The 15885-nt window shown below is 43.7% G+C and overlaps 1 long non-coding RNA gene across 1 annotated transcript; it reads right to left on the reverse strand.

Annotated features, from left to right (window-relative positions):
• Positions 1-1030: 1030 nt before the first annotated feature.
• On the reverse strand, positions 1031-14971 carry LOC142008453 (uncharacterized). Its single transcript, XR_012644151.1, has 3 exons — positions 14829-14971; positions 7420-7485; positions 1031-1289 (listed from the first exon to the last, which is right to left on the reverse strand). It is a non-coding gene; the product is annotated as an uncharacterized LOC142008453 (long non-coding RNA).
• Positions 14972-15885: the final 914 nt, after the last annotated feature.

A 15885-nucleotide genomic window follows, 5' to 3' on the forward strand; every position in this document is an offset into this window, starting at 1 on the left:
TTTATATGTAGTTCAGAAGGCCACTTGCCTCAGCTGATAATTATTCTGCATTTTTAGCATCAGGGTGGGCAAATCCTTCTATTTTTTCATTGGACAAAAAGAATTATTTCCTTCCCGTTACATAACCAGAAGTCCCAGTGTCTGCCATTGTGCTATCACTGTCTACCTTCCTAACACATGGGCTAAAGTTGCTCAAAGGCACAGAGATATATATTTAACCTGTCTTATTTTAAACTTTGCACTTTTTTTTAACTAATGTGAAATTTTAGGTCAGCTGGAGTTATCTCTGAACTTTTTAGTCCACAATTCTGCAACATAGATCTAACCAGTTTGCACTGAAATTTGACTTCAACTCTGTCTGCTTAAAATGGAGCTATTTGTGGTTTATTGGATATATGCAGGATTACAGTTCAGTTTGTCTTGGGGTTTGTTTTTTTTAGACACTCCCTAAATTTATAGTTATCCACTGAGTCTCTTTTCCATGAAAAAGCCTTATTTACTTTTAAAAATATACTTGTCCATATATTTAGACTGTATGTTTTTCAGTATTTTACTAAGATAAAATACTGATAAAAACAGATCAAGAATGAAATAATTCACAATGAAACCTGTTATTCAGTTGTTAAGAGCTACCATAAAGGTAAAACGCAGAAACTCTACCCAATTAGGAAGCTAGAAGTGGACAATCTCTCTATATACAAAACAAACCGAAATAAGAGACATGAAATCAATCACAACAAATACTGGAACCATTACAGAAATAAACAATTTACAACTTTAGCCCAACCCTCTGGTAAGAGACAATGCATGCTGTAATCAGGAAAAATGACTATGGAAGTCAGAGTTTCTACCATGGTTCCTTTCCTGATCTTAAGAAATGATTCTGATAAATGGGCTCTGATTAGTATAGCATTGATTAGATTGAAACATACGGAGCTGACCATGAGAAAGGTACATGAAGATAACACTTATCTCACTAGGCGCTTTCAGAAGCAAATTAAAACCATATGACTGCACAGAACAGTCTGGGAAACCTTTTAATAAGTAGAACAGGTCAGAAAAAACTCAGATAAAACATTTTCCTGGGGATTTGTCAGTTTCACCCCACAGAGGATAGACGTTTCATCACGGCAGTTTGATTTCTTGACTGAGGTCCAATAAAACACAGGTTTCAGAACCTGGCAGCTCACATACTCCACCTCTCTGTAGCTTCCCTGCCAGCCTGGACTTCCCCAGAACAAGAGCTCCCTGGCCTTTCATGGGGAATTTCAGAATTTGAGGTTTTCATTCTGAAGTGGAAGAAAACAAATTTTGAAATCTGGAAATCATCCATGAGCCGGATTTATGTTTCCCTTCACAGCTCTGGTCATCCAGAGAACCTACTATTTTATGTGCCCAGCAGGAATTCATCTCTCCTATCTTGAGGAGGAGACCATTTGGTACAGTACTTCTCATTCTTTTTTAAGTGCTTATTAAAAAACACAATAGTCAGAATCGGCTTGTTTCCTGACAAGCTTGGAATCTAAATAGACATGCCCAAGGATGGCAGGGGAAAACAGAGTCAAAGAGAAGTGAAATCACTTGACCAAGATACACAAAGAAGGTCTGTGGCAAAGCCAGGGAAAGCACCCAAACTTTCTGACTCTTAGCTCAGAGTTCTAGCCCCTGATCACACTACACCTGTATTTATCTTTCCTTGTGGTTTTGCTGCAATATCTCTGAGGCTTTGTGTTATCACTGCAGAGCTGACTAGCGTGAGCTCCTCTCAAGTTAGGTCATGTGTACACTAGTGAGCTTATAGCACAGCTGTACAGTTGTAGTTGTGCCGCTGTAAATTGCTCATGTAGTCACTCTATGCTGAAAAGAGAGAACTCTCCCATTGACATAATAAAGCCACCCGAATGAGCAGCAGTAGGTATGCCAGCAGGAGAAGCTCTCCACAGGGTACTGGAACAATATGTATGGTAGGATTGCTGAAAGCCACTGACCTAAGCTGTAAATCTTCCATATAATAAAGCCAAGAGGTGCTGCTGTACCTCCCTTCCCTTAGTTCCAGATCTACCACAACATAATGTGCACATAGGTTGAACCTCTCTAGTTCGGCACTGTCTTGTCCTGGAACATCTGTAATCCAGCATGATTTAGTAAACCAGATAACCACTTATCATGGATGTAGCCAAGTTTCTTGTGGTCCCATAAAGTTTGTTTCCAGCCACCAGACCTGGCTCTCGCTCTTCTGTGCTGTTTGGCTCTAATTTACCCCAAATGTTTTCTCAGAGCCCAGTAAGCACTGGAAGAGTTGGTAATGCTGCTAGAAAATATTGACCTTCCCATTGTCAGGCACTAGATGGAGAGTGGTGGACTAGAGAGGTTCAACTTGTACTACTTAAACTGCTGACATAGATTGTAGTACGGACATTGGCTTCATATAGTGTACATGAGCGTGGTCACACTGTTGAAGTACATGGATTGTTTATGCTAGGAGTTAATGAGCTCTGCCAACTCCAGCTGTAGCCTATACTGACAATGACAGACCAGTCAACTTTTAAAAGTAGGTCTGGGCCGATACCCCCAGCACCTCCAGGTTTGCTGCATCAGTTATGAAAGTAAAAAATATTGCTTGAGTCTCAGCACTTCCTTGCTTGAACTTCTGGCACCTTTCTTCATTACAGATTAAGAACTGCTGAAAAATACCACCATGCATGAGTTAAAAGGGTTTTGTACATGGATGGAACTTGAATTATAACTCAAATTAATTCTGCAGTGAAGACAAGCCCTTAAAAACTGAAGGCAAAAATTATTAGAGCCAAAATCTACATGCATTTTCAATGAGAAATTATACTGGTTTGTGTAAACATTGCCAGTCTGTTTCAAATATACAGTCCTCTTTTTAAGTGGGAAGTCTTTAAACAGGAAGTCTCCCCAAAAACTGATTGAGGACTAATTTACCTTAATAGCATGACTGATTTTTGGTAAGGAAGGGATATTCATTTTGGTTTCATTGGGATACCTTCAAGTAATTTAGCCCTGCTTAATGCTTTGTGCCCATCACAGTCTCATGCTGCTTCCCTCAGCATGTTTCTTTTAATAAAATTTTCTCAGACCCTCCTGAGTTGTGTTCCAGACAGTTCTTATAGCAAATCAACTGCCTGCTAGTTTGCTGTTTCCATGTGGTGGTCATTACACCTCTGCTCCCCCTGGCAGTGGGTTTGCTCCCTGGGTTCACTCTCTCCTCAGCTGCGCAGGCCTGTCTAATAACATGACTAGCTGGTTGCTTCAATTTGGGTAGTAAGATTACTAGTGAACTGTTTCGTTTTCATAGATATAGAAACAAGCCAACAGCCTGGAGTTTGTTTCCTTACTCTGAAATAAATATACAAGGCTACACCCTTCCCTGATTTAACCTTGTCTAGTTCCACTGACTTCAATAGAACAAAACAGCAGTCATGCAGCACTTTAAAGACTAACCAAATAATTTATTAGGTGATGAGCTTTCGTAACAGAGTAGCACTGCTTTATACCACCTGTGATCCGTGCCCCAAAACTCCTAGTTCTTAGGATTGTGGAGAGAACCTTCCAAATGCATAGAGGTTCTGAGGGGGAGGATCTGGATTAATGGCCAAAGCTACCGGGTGGGAAACGGAACTTTTTTGGTTTTGTTCAAAGAGCCTTTTTGTAATCAATGGTGTTGTTACATCTGCCTGTTTTCATTACCTCTTTCTTTCTTTTCTCCTTCCCTCCTGTGTTTATCACACTGACTTTTTGTGTCATTTCAAATTACATTGACCCCTTCTGTGGCCACAGACCACATCAACCTGCATGTGAATCAAACCAGTGAAGGCTTTGCCCAAGGTGACAGCCTGGCGCAGGTTCCCAGCTCCTTGGCTAATTGACTGCCTTGGACATAGATGGCTCAAGCCACATGCCAATATTTTTATTTTTGTCATGGTGTTCACAATAACCCACAGTCTACATGTTACAGTGTACCCTGCCCCATAAGGTAGTGGTGCCTAGTAGTCCTGCTAGTAATCATGGTCATATGGCAAGGCCCTTCAAGATTTTGTGAGTGGTAGGTTGTGATGTACAAAGAGCTAGGAAATAAGCGCTAGGAAATAAGAGGCATTAGAGGAGACAAAGTGGTTCTGGGACTAAGGAGCATTTGGAAGAAAATCAGTGCTTCATTATGGGCCTAGGACGTGGATCCTTGCACAGTGGAGAGCTACATTTCCCTCTCACCCAGCCAATCAGGAATGAGGTGGAAGATGGGGGACTTGTATGTGGCTTCTTCCCACTGCAGAGTAGGGCAGATAGCAGTAGAAAGGCTGCCCGCTGAGCATCTAAGCTGGGGGACTAATTAGGAAAGGGTGCTCAGCTGAAGGGTGCTAAGCTGAGCTTGTCCTCTTTAGCTCAGCTGAAGATCAAACCGGCTCAGGCCTTGTAGCTGATCTAAATCAACAACCTTTAGCTCCATGGAAGAAGACAGAGGATCTCCTGCTTGCACAAGGGAGATGCTGTTTGTCCCAAAGCAAGCAGCAGAGGGATGACCTGAAATGCAACCGCAGTCCCAGAAGGACTGAAAGACAGGACAAGGGAAATATTGATCCCTTAAGCCAAGAGACAGAGGGACTCCTTGCAGTGCAGCCCACATGCTGTCAGAGGGCATATGAGTACGTCTGAGGAAGTGCCTCTGTAGCTGGTGGAGATGAAGCTGTGAGAAACCACAACACCAAGATCGGGATAGCAGAGTTTTCAGATCTGGTGAAGAGGACACTGACAAACAAAACAAAGGGAGAAGTAGCCCAGTAAGATGGTCAAGGAATTGAAGTAATAGTCTTCAGCTGCCTACAACACAGTGCCTAGTCAGAAACCAGAGGAGAGTGGGCCTTGGTTCCTCTACTGCTCCCCAAGGCCATGGGGGAAAGTACAGGGTTCAAGAATAAAAGAACAAGATCTATGACTCTCTGGCAGAGACTGAAGGTCCAGGATGGGGTTGGAGACCATTAGATTTTGGGTTTTCTGTGTTTTGGACTTTTCTATTATCCCTAGAAGAGGAGTTGACTGAGAGGGGACCTGGCCTGAGGGTGAGGCCATGGAAAAAGCAGACCACTGTTGAATCAGGTTGGACCAAGGGGGTGTCTATATCTGGACACAATAAGGTACATTGAAGTGAGAGTGTAGACCGGGGAGCCAACAGCCTCCCTGGGCAAGGTGTGGGGGGCAGTGCAGGGGGTGAGGGAGGTGTCACTATGGTCCAGGAAGGGGTGTGGCCTCAGGTGGAAGGGGCAGGGCTGGAGGCAAGCAGGCCTCTGTGCCACCTGAACCATGGCATGCCTCCTCAGTGCTGTCTGGAGTATGCTGTGTGGTGCTCTACCAGAGATTTGAAAGGACTGGGACTATGGGTGCCACCACTCCTGGTCCATGGGCAGTTGCCTTCTTTCCTCCGCCCACCCACCTCCTGCCAGCAGGCACCATATACAGCTTCATTTTCACCAAGGGACACCCAGCTCATGTTTTGGACCAGCATAAAAAACCAGACACCCTAGAGGGAAGGAATTGGCATTCACTAGCTGTGACATGGCCTCCCTGTTCTCACTCCCCACTCTTGTGTCTTTTTAGGTTTCAAGAGAGCAACACTCCAGCATCCTCTTGATGAAGACCTAGCAGCAGGGTCTCTTCTCTCTGTATGTCTATAAAGAGAAATCCTGCTTTCACTCATGTCAGTGGGAATCTCAGCACTGACTTCCATGGGGCTTTGATTTCTCCCATGCCATAGCTGCCATTGGTGCTGAGGAACTGACATTAGCCTCAGTGTCACTATGGTTGCACGTTAGCCTTACACAGAATGACACTGTTTCTGTGAATGACAACTCACATCTACGATAACTGAGAATCTTGTAGGAATTAACAGGATTTCTTCTGCAGTTGTTCATCCTCTTGCCATAAGCCAGGGATCAGCAACCCCCAGTATGTGTGACAAGAGCTGATTTTCATTGGCATGTGAGGCAGAAGCTCTGGCCTGCTCCTCCTCCCCCTTGCAGCCAGGAGCTTGCTCAAAGCCATGCCGCCTGTGGAGTAACAAAAGACCAGCTAATGCAATCAACCACCACCTACACGATAAAGCTCTCATCTTTATTAAGGAACCTGTTGTAAGTAGAACTACTAGTGACCTTACAAGTATCACCAGCACTCAGACCATACACAGTGGTCAAAAGGTCAAATTTCAGCACTCTGCCTCAGAAAGTTTGCTGATCCCGCCATAGGTTCTTACTCTGAACATCCTGACAGACAGTACAGTAAACCCTCACGTCATGCAGGGGTTGTGCTCTGGCAACCCCTGCGTAACTTCAATTTTCATGCAAGATGGGTTGGGGGAGATGGGAACGAAGCTGCTGCTTGGTTCCCAGCTCCCCTCCACTTGTGGACCCAGGACACTGACGAGCCCACCAGGGCTGGTCAGTTTCCTGGCTGCTTCTCCCGGTCTTCCACCAGCAGCACGGCTATCAGGCTGACAGCCACACCGCTCAGGGAAGGCAGGGGGAAGGCTTTTAGCTGACCTAGCTGCCTGTGGACAGCTAGGCACGCTAGGAGCCTTCCCTCTGCCTTCCCCCAGTGGCACAGCTGTCAGGTTGACAGCCATGCAGCTGGGAGAAGGCAGGGAGAGGGGGCTGCAGAGCAGTGTCAGTGTTGTGCGTAACTTGCGCTGAGGCAAGTTACACACAACTTGCAGCTGCTTATGTCAAGGATTTACTGTGTAAACTTCCAGTATTCAGTGGGCCTGGTTTCTCTTTCATACCAATACAAGTCAGGACTGATCCTAATGATGAAATCTGTGATCTTAGACCAGTGCAAAGGTGATTAGGGACAACGTGTTTTGGCATATGGAACTTGAATTATCCGTGTACTTGCCTTGGCTGGCAATTAAAAACATTCTGACTTGGCAGCATAATTCTCATCTTATTGGCACTTCTTTCTTAAATCAGTGCAGTTTCACCAGATACAATTCAGTATGTTAGAATATCCACCAGTATACAAGATTAGGCCTATAAACTAACTGAATCTAATGAAAAACTAACTTTGATGCACCAAGTGACCCAGCTTGATGGATATAAAACTTTCATATAATGTTTCACTTTCATGATGAATGCGACTGGTAGATCAAAATACTTCAGAGAAGGAAGATATTTTCTTAAAGTTCAGAGTGTTGTTTTATTGTAGCTTCCTAAGGTTAACACTTCCCCTTTGCACTACAATGACTGAAGTTACTAAAGCTTTTTTTTTTTGAGCTCTTCACGTTCGTCAGTATGCAGGCCACAGTAGGAGCAGATGTATGTTTCCAGAGATCAAGTTTGAGAGAAGAGGGGCATTTCTTTAAGCGCATGTAGTTTAAAGTGAGGGCAAAAGATCCAAACTCCTACTTACACTGTGATCACTATGCTGCTTCATTTTTTTCCACATCATTTTTGACACCAATTCAGCAGTGAAGCCCTGCAGGAAAAGCAGAAGCAATGAAAGGTGTTGGCAAAACAACAAAGAACAAGTCAGATGTCAAAGTCCATATCCTGTCCTTGTGACAACTCCCCTTCCCTGGCCTTCCATGCACAATGCTCCCATTAATGTCTGTGGAAGTTTGGTTTGTAGAAAGGGGGCTAGATATCTGTCTCAATTCAAGTGCCTCTTTAAGCACATGAAATGTCTCACTGAGTGCAATGAGGCAGGCACAGGCTGTGTCTCCTGCCAAACTCCTATGCTGTGTCTATATTTGCATTCCTCTTTGAAAAGAGGCATGGAAATAAAGGAAATTGAAAATACAGATGAGGCACTGAATTACATATCTGGCACCTCATTTGCATATTCTCCTTTCAAAAGAAAAAAGCAGTGTAGGCAGGGCTCTTTCAAAAATAATCCCCATTTTTGAAAGATTAACAAAATAATTTATTAGGTGATGAGCTTTCGTGGAACAGACCCACTTCTTCAGATCATAGCCATACCAGAACAGACTTAATATATAAAGCACAGAGAACCAAAAATAGGAATCAAGGTTGACAAATCAGAAAAATATTATCAAGGTGAGCAAATCAGAGAGTGGAGGGGCAGAATGTGTGGGGATGGCAATGGCAATGGCAATATTCATAAACCTGAATTACCCACCAGGAGAAATAAAAAAACAAATCAACAGGGCCAGACGAATACCCAGAGACCAACTACTCCAAGATAGGCCCAAAAAAGCCAAGAACAGAACACCACTGGTCATTACCTACAGCCCCCAACTCAAACCACTGCAACGCATTATTAAAGACCTACAACCTATCCTTAATCAGGATGCCACACTCCAGAAGGCCCTAGGTGACAGGCCTGTTCTCTCCTACAGACAACCTCCCAACCTTATGAGGATTCTCACTAACAACCACAGTCTATACCGCAGGAATACCAGTCCTGGAACTTTTCCTTGCAACAAAGCTTGTTGCTAGCTTTGTCCACATATTTATTCTGGAGACACCATCACTGGAACTAACCAGGTTATTCACAGAATAACCAGGTTATTCACAGAATAATGGGCACGTTCTCATGATCCTCAACTAACATCATATACACCATCATGTACCAACAATGTCCAGATGATTTGTATATTGGACAGACTTCAAACTCTCAAACCCTGACCAAGAATTAATGGGCACTAAACAGACATAAAAGTACTCCTGATCCACAAACCGGTCAGCCAGCATTTTAATGGAGTGGGTCATTCTGTTAATGACCTGAAGGTTTATGTCTTAGTGAAGAGGAATTTTCACAACAGATTGGAAAGAGGGGCTGCTGAACTGTCTTTTATATTCAAATTCGACACATTAACACATGGTTTGAACCGGGATGGGAATTTTTTAGGTCATTATAGGGGCTCTTTTTCATACTTGACTTAATCTAATTCTTGACTCCGCTCTCCATCTCCTGCTCTCTACTCTCTGATTTGCTCACCTTGATAATATTTTTCTGATTTGTCAACCTTGATTACTATTTTTGTTTTTCTATGCCTTAAATATTGAGTCTGTTCTTGTAAGGCTATGATCTGAAGAAGTGGGTCTGTTCCACAAAAGCTCATCACCTAATAAATTATTTTGTTAGTCTTTAAAGTGCTACTGGACTGCTTTTTTGTTTTCATAGTATATAGTCTAGCATGGCTTTTTCTCTGTTACTATTTTTGAAAGAACCCTTCTTCCTGAAACAAAATAGGTAGAAGGGTTCTTCTGAAGATGGGGTTGACTTTCAAAAGAGCCCTGTCTACACTGCTTTTTTTCCTGCGAAAGCAGCTCTTTCAAAAGGAAACTATGCAAATGAGGTGCCAGATATGTAAATCAGTGCCTCATTTACATTTTTGATTTCCTTCATTTTGCATGCCTGTTTTGAAAGGGGAATGCAAGTGCAGACACAGCTCTAGATTTTAAGGCTGGAATGGATGATCATTATCATCCCACCTGACTGCCTGTGCAGAATGACTAGATCTAGTAACAGCTACTTATGCAACAGCAATTATAATATAGCATTTAACTGCATAAATGTATTCAAACAATGGATTATCTCATGTATGTGGCATGCAGACACCATAGGTTGTATTTGTTATGCCCTTTGGGGGATAAAATGAATGATCCCTACCATGACACCCTAACACAATGACAAACTGATTCCCAGAGATTAATTATTTTGATGATGGGATTGGGGAAGAGAGATACCCAAGCAAATAAATACCTGGGTATTTTTCTGGTTTCCATCACCACAGTTTCTGAGCACCTTTGTGCTATGGTCTGGAGGCTGCCAAACCAAGGCAGCGGCAGAATGAGAGAGGAAGCAAGTACCACAAGAAGAAATCTTGTTTTAAAGGAAAAGCTACTTCAGCCAATGCTAACATTAGGCAGGACAAGAAGATTGCTAAGAGGGTATACTGTTTAATGGCCACTTACTGAGTCAGCAGCTAATGACTGCGGGAGAGATTTTTGCATAAAACAGCAAGAACTTTGGAGATAAGTAGTACTCTGTAATCCAAAGGCAGCAAGAGCAGTTTAGTCAAAGACTTTGACAATGGTCGGCAGGTAGTACTAGGTACAGTGTGCACCACTGAGCATGTATAAACTCAGGAAATTCAGGCATGTCCAGGGTACCTGGTTTCCAGTTTTTACCTGGAAAATCTGATTTCAAAGGAGGCTCCATGGTTTCCCATCACATCTACTGACTGGATACCCCAAATCCAGTTACTATGGGTAGGGGAAGGTGCTCTGTCATCACCTGTTCCAGCCCCTGCTGAGCTAAGGCTACCTCCTACTTGCATTGAGCAGCTGTAGCTCCCTGACCCAGCTCTGCAGGTGAGTCCTTCACAACCCACTCATGGAGGGGGAGAAGGCAGGGGAAAAACCAGGAACAGGGAAGTAAAGAGAATGGAGGCAGGGCCTTAGGGGGAAGGGGCAGGGCTGGAACAGCGTTTCACAGGGAAGGAATTGGGGCATGGAGGAGGTCTGGGGAGAAGGCATGGGGCAGGGAGCGGTAAGTCCTCAGTAGGGAAGGGTGTGTCTGCAATGCCTGCTGGTGTGTCTGGTTTTTAGTATTACACAGCTGGCACCTCAAGGCAGGGCTTTAAGCTCTTCACTCTGCACCACTGTCAAAGTCACTTTAGACAGAAACACTGATGAATGCTGAGTACTGATATTGTATGCAGTGCAGCTACAGCAACGTTAGTTCCAGGATATTAGAGAAGCACAAGGGGTGATGTAATCTCTTTTATTGGACCAATTTCTGGTAGCGAGGAAGACAAGACCATTGCTAAATGTTGCCCTCATTTATCAGTGCAGTCGCTATTTGTTCTGATTTTCAATGGGGTTGCATAGTTGTAATTCAGAGCAAACATAAATTGCAGTGTTGTTGCAGCAATGGTGTAAATATTTCTTCTGCAGCAAAGCTAGAAAGAGAGAATTGTGGAGTTGTTTCCCTGTGTCCTTTGAAGGAAAAATCAAATTTTATTATAGATACCTTAGAGAATGATTACTGCAGTTTTTAGTGCTCCAGTTCACGATATATGAAACCAGCTCAACCATATATCTAATCATACACAGGCAATCAAAAGCACATTACATAGAATATACGATTCAACACAGTTCAATATAATACAATTCTAACAATCCAGAAAACATAATTTGTATCATCTGGCCTGTCAGATTTTCTTGACCTATATGTAGCAAGGATTTGATTAGTGTTTGGTTCTCATCCAGCATTTGTTTCCCTGAGCCAGAAAAAAACAGTATTAGATTAGTGCTGGGAGGGAACATAACTTACTTTTGTCATTGGTTCTTTTTTACCTGAGTATGATACAGCAAAAACAAAGTAAGCTTAGAATCAGAAGGGACACGCTATAGGATAGGAAAACCCATGTTCCAGGAATTTTATTAATTGAATGGTAGCTAATGTGTACAAAACTATTTTATATTCTTGAATCTGGCATAGTATAACAAATGTAAATGAACTTTTTGAAAGCACTGTTACTGTTATGCTGGAAAGGTGCTAATGGCTCCTGGCAGATTAGATCCTATGACAATCAGACCTTGCTGCAACCAGTGGGTTTGACAGGCTCATGGGAAGGAATCAACCCACCTTATCTAGTGACAACAGGTGGGGGCTGTAGGGGTCCCAGCCGAGGCAAGTCATAACTAGTCCATGTGAACTGAGCAGTTTCCCTGGATGCAAACACATGGGCTAGATTTGGCTGCACACTGTCTGTCTAGTGCAGTGGTTCTTAACCTGGGGTGCACACAGCCCCTGAGGGTGTGTGACGCCCATTCTGGGGGTGCAAGACATGCTAGATTTTTTTAGAAGGTAAATCATTGAAAACACAAATTAAGCACAGGCACATAAATATAACTACTGTTTCATCAGACCTATGTGTTTATTAACCGTGACAAAGTCCTGAGAAATCTCTCATGGGTCCTGCACTCTGGGGCAGTTAAGATAATGCCTCAGAGACTCGTTGTGCCCCTTTTTGCTCTGCCTCCAGGGCGGGGGGGCACAGCCTACTGACCCGCACTCATCACAGGCACAGTCATAAATGGGGGAAGTCCCCACGTAGATGTTGAAGCTCTTCCAGCTCCTTCCGAGCTGTCCTGAGGAGCATGGGGCAGTCTGTGGGGAAGCTGGTCCCCTCCCACTCAATCCAGGTTCCAGCCCAGGGATCCTGGGGAACTGCTGTTGGAGGGACTGTCTCCCTCAGCTGAAAGGCAACAGCTTCCTCCCTGGGCCACTTCCCCAGATTGTTTCCTGGGTAGTTCCAGCAATCCTTCTCTCTTGCAGGGCGCTGTCCCTATCCCTGTCTCCTTCACAGACCTTTCCTCCTTCCCACTCTGCCCCCTTTCTCCTTCCTACTCCTTACCTGACAGGAGCCTTTTTCAATGGGTCAACAGGCCTTGATTGGCTACAGGTGCTTAATTAGCCACAGGTGTTGGTTTAACCTGGTGCTGCAGGCTGATCCTTGGGGGATCTTTCAGTTGGGAGAGGACTGTGCCTACCCACTCCCTTGGCTCCCAGTAGGCAGGCTGATCCTTGCTGGGCCTTAGTCCCTGAGGAACCTAAAAGCACAGACCCAACTGCCAATGTACGTGCCCTCCACTAGGCTGCTATAACCTGCTGAGGGCTGTCATATAACATTATACATTTTTTAATGATTACTGTAATATACAAACAAAAAATTATTTTCAAGTTTTTAAGCTATTGTTGTTCTCAAAGCTACAGACTAATATGGCTACCTCTCTGATACTTGTCATCCTTGACTTGTGTTACCAATTATGTCATTTCATGTAAACAGCCCCACAAAGCTCCAAATATTGGATAACCACTAAAAGGGCAATAACATAAATGTATAGATCCAAGTTGTGTCAAGTAAACAAGCTCTGTTATGTAACATTTTCTATCCCCATGATTCTCCTGTAGGAATTCTTTACCAAAAGAGAAGATACTTTACTCTGCCTTTGCTTGTAGTTTTTTTTAAAGCTGAACACAGACAAGTAAATATGAACCTATCTTGTCCATGAAAGCTTATGCTCCAAAATATTCTTTAGTCTAGAAGGTGCCACTGGACTTCTTCTTATTTTTGAAGGCACAGACTAACTTGGCTACCCCTTTGGTATTCATCTGATTAATACTGTGTGAGACCTGTTTGTTGTTAATGTAATTTCCAATAAAGAAATGGCTTTACCCATATGAAAAGAGAATAGCAGTCAAATAATAAAGGAAGCTAATGTGAGTGTGAATGTGAACCAAACCTAGTTTGAGGCCTGATGATCATTGTTCTAGGGTGTAGAAGTGAAGAGATGAACAGGGGTCCCAAATAAGGAATGAAGTGTTTGCTCCCTGGAAAGCATGTCTGATCTCTATCACAAGTACACAGTTCACCAAAGACAAAGTTCTGTCTGCTGAGTTAAGGCTGAGGATTTAAACTTGTGAGAACTAAGGACTGCTTAATTACTATCTTAATGTCAGCTGTCACTGTGACTTTGAGTCACAGCTGACATTCAGGACAAACTGCTGAGAAGTACAAGTACATAAAAGGTTGCTACAAGGAGGAGGAAGAAAATTTGTTACCCCAAGGACAGGACAAGAAGCACTGAGCTCAAATTGCAGCAAGAGAGGTTTAGGTTGGGTATTAGGAAAGACTTCCCAACTAGTTAGGCAATGGCATCAATTTCATAGGGAGGTTATGGAATCTCCATCATTGGAAATGTGTCAGAGCAGACTAGATAGACATCTGTCAGGGATGGTCCATAATACTTAGCCCTGCCATTAGTGCAGGGGACAGGACTAGATGAACTCTCAAGGTTCCTTCTAGTCCTACAATTCAATGATCCAATTAAAAAAAGATTGTAGGGTAGAAATTCCTAGACAGGCCATGATATTCTGCTAAGAACCCCTGCTCTAAGTTTGGGTCTGGATACAAGGCCTACACTCCTTAGCATGAGTGTCCACCCCCTACCCCACCCCATCCCACACACACAGACTGAGCCAATCTGGGAAGGTCATCCCTGCTGGAACAAAGACAGAGATAGTCACCATGGCAACCACATTCCCGGAAGAGAGCCTTAGGATGTCTCAGAGGTGGAAAGGAACAAATACTTCATTGTCATATCCCTTCATTACCTTCTGCTTTGATTCTTAAAATATAACACGAATAGTCATATCTGTGTGAGGATAATATCATGGCACCAACATATACATCACCACTCTACACAGTATTGTCAATTAATTTTTGCTTTGTTCAAAGAACTTTCTGTAAGCTATGCGTGGAGAGCTCTATTGTAACCATCTCAGATTGCCAGCTTATTCTGCTAATTGTGCTCATTTCCCTTGCTGTTAGCTTCTATCTAGGAGCTCTGGGGGTCTCTCCCCAGCTGTTGCTTCACTTTTCACCCATCAACATTCTATACAATCAATTGTAACCTGTTGTTTGGCAGTGTTCACTAGCCTAGTAGGTGAAGTGACACTCCACCAGTTCTGAATAGTAACAGAGAGGGAGCCATGCTAGTCTATACACTATCAAAACAAAAAGCAGTCAAGTAGCACTTTAAAGACTAGCAAAATAGTTTATTAGGTGAGCTTTCGTGGGACAGACCCACTTCTTCAGTCTGTTCTGGTCTGGCTATGGTCTGAAGAAGTCATCTGTTGCACGAAAACTTACCTAATAAATTATTTTGCTAGTCTTTAAAGTGCTACTTGACTGCTTTTTGTTTCCACCAGTGCTGTGTGTGAAATATACCCTCCTGCTTGCTTCATGCAGGGTTTCCAGACTTTCAACAAGGCAGACTTACCTGAAACTAGTGGTTAGTCCATCTCCTCACTATCCCAAGCCAGTAACAAAATCAAACTTCTCTCTCACCACACTGGTTAACAGAAAGTCAAAAAACGTCAAAAAAGTAATTTCATCAAGCAAAGGTTTCTTCTGCTCTCAAGAGATCAGCCACATAGCCAGGTCAATGTATAACTAAGATCTTACCCAATAATCATGCTGATGTCAATCCTAAAGGAACTAAAAACTAACGGTTTAATAAATGAATAAAAGAAGAGTGACAATAATGGTTAATATATAATGATCACTACTTGCAAAGTTTTTAAAGCGGTTTGTGCCTGGTGGAATAAACTGGTAGCTTGCAAAATCTTTCTGGTAACTTCCAAAAGATTGCTAGACCCTCAGCCTATAGTTCAAAACACTCCTTTTAGTTGTAAATCCACAGTCCAGAGAAACACGGCAGGAAAAAGGCAAAATGGAAATATCTCAGGGGCCATCTTTGCCATATGCCTGGATATTTACTGCTTGAACATGTGGAAAGTTACTGGCTCAAGATGGAGTTCAGGATTACGTGAGCATATCATACATCTTTACAGTAAACTCTGTTTTATCCAGTATTCATATAACTGGAACTCTCAAATGACTGGCACAAACACAGGAGCACTCAAGCAATGGCACCCCTCAGAGGCAGCCTGCTCAGTGCTCACCCTGCCTCCTTCTGAGCTAATGGAGGGGCTCCCAGTCCCAGGGCTTCCCCGTCTGGGTCCTCAGGGTTGGAGCTGCCAGCAGAGCTCTGCCCCTATCTGGCTCCCAGCCTTGGGGCTACCGAGGTTCCCCCGGCTCCAGGGCTGGTGCTGCTGGTAGGGCTCTGTGTCTTGCTGGCTCCTAGCCCTGGGGCTCCCCTGGCCAGGCTACAGGAGCTGGAGCTACTGGTGATGCTCTGCTCCCCAGCCAGTTCCCAACTCCGGGGCTGCCGGTGGAGCGCCCCACACTGGTGGAGGTCCCCTGGCCCCCAGGCTGCCAGAGTTCACCTGGCCCTGTCAGAGTCCCTGGGACTGGAGCTACTGGTGGAGCTGTGC

Source organism: Carettochelys insculpta, chromosome 2 (assembly GCF_033958435.1).
Source record: "Carettochelys insculpta isolate YL-2023 chromosome 2, ASM3395843v1, whole genome shotgun sequence".
Taxonomy (NCBI): Eukaryota; Metazoa; Chordata; order Testudines; family Carettochelyidae; genus Carettochelys; species Carettochelys insculpta.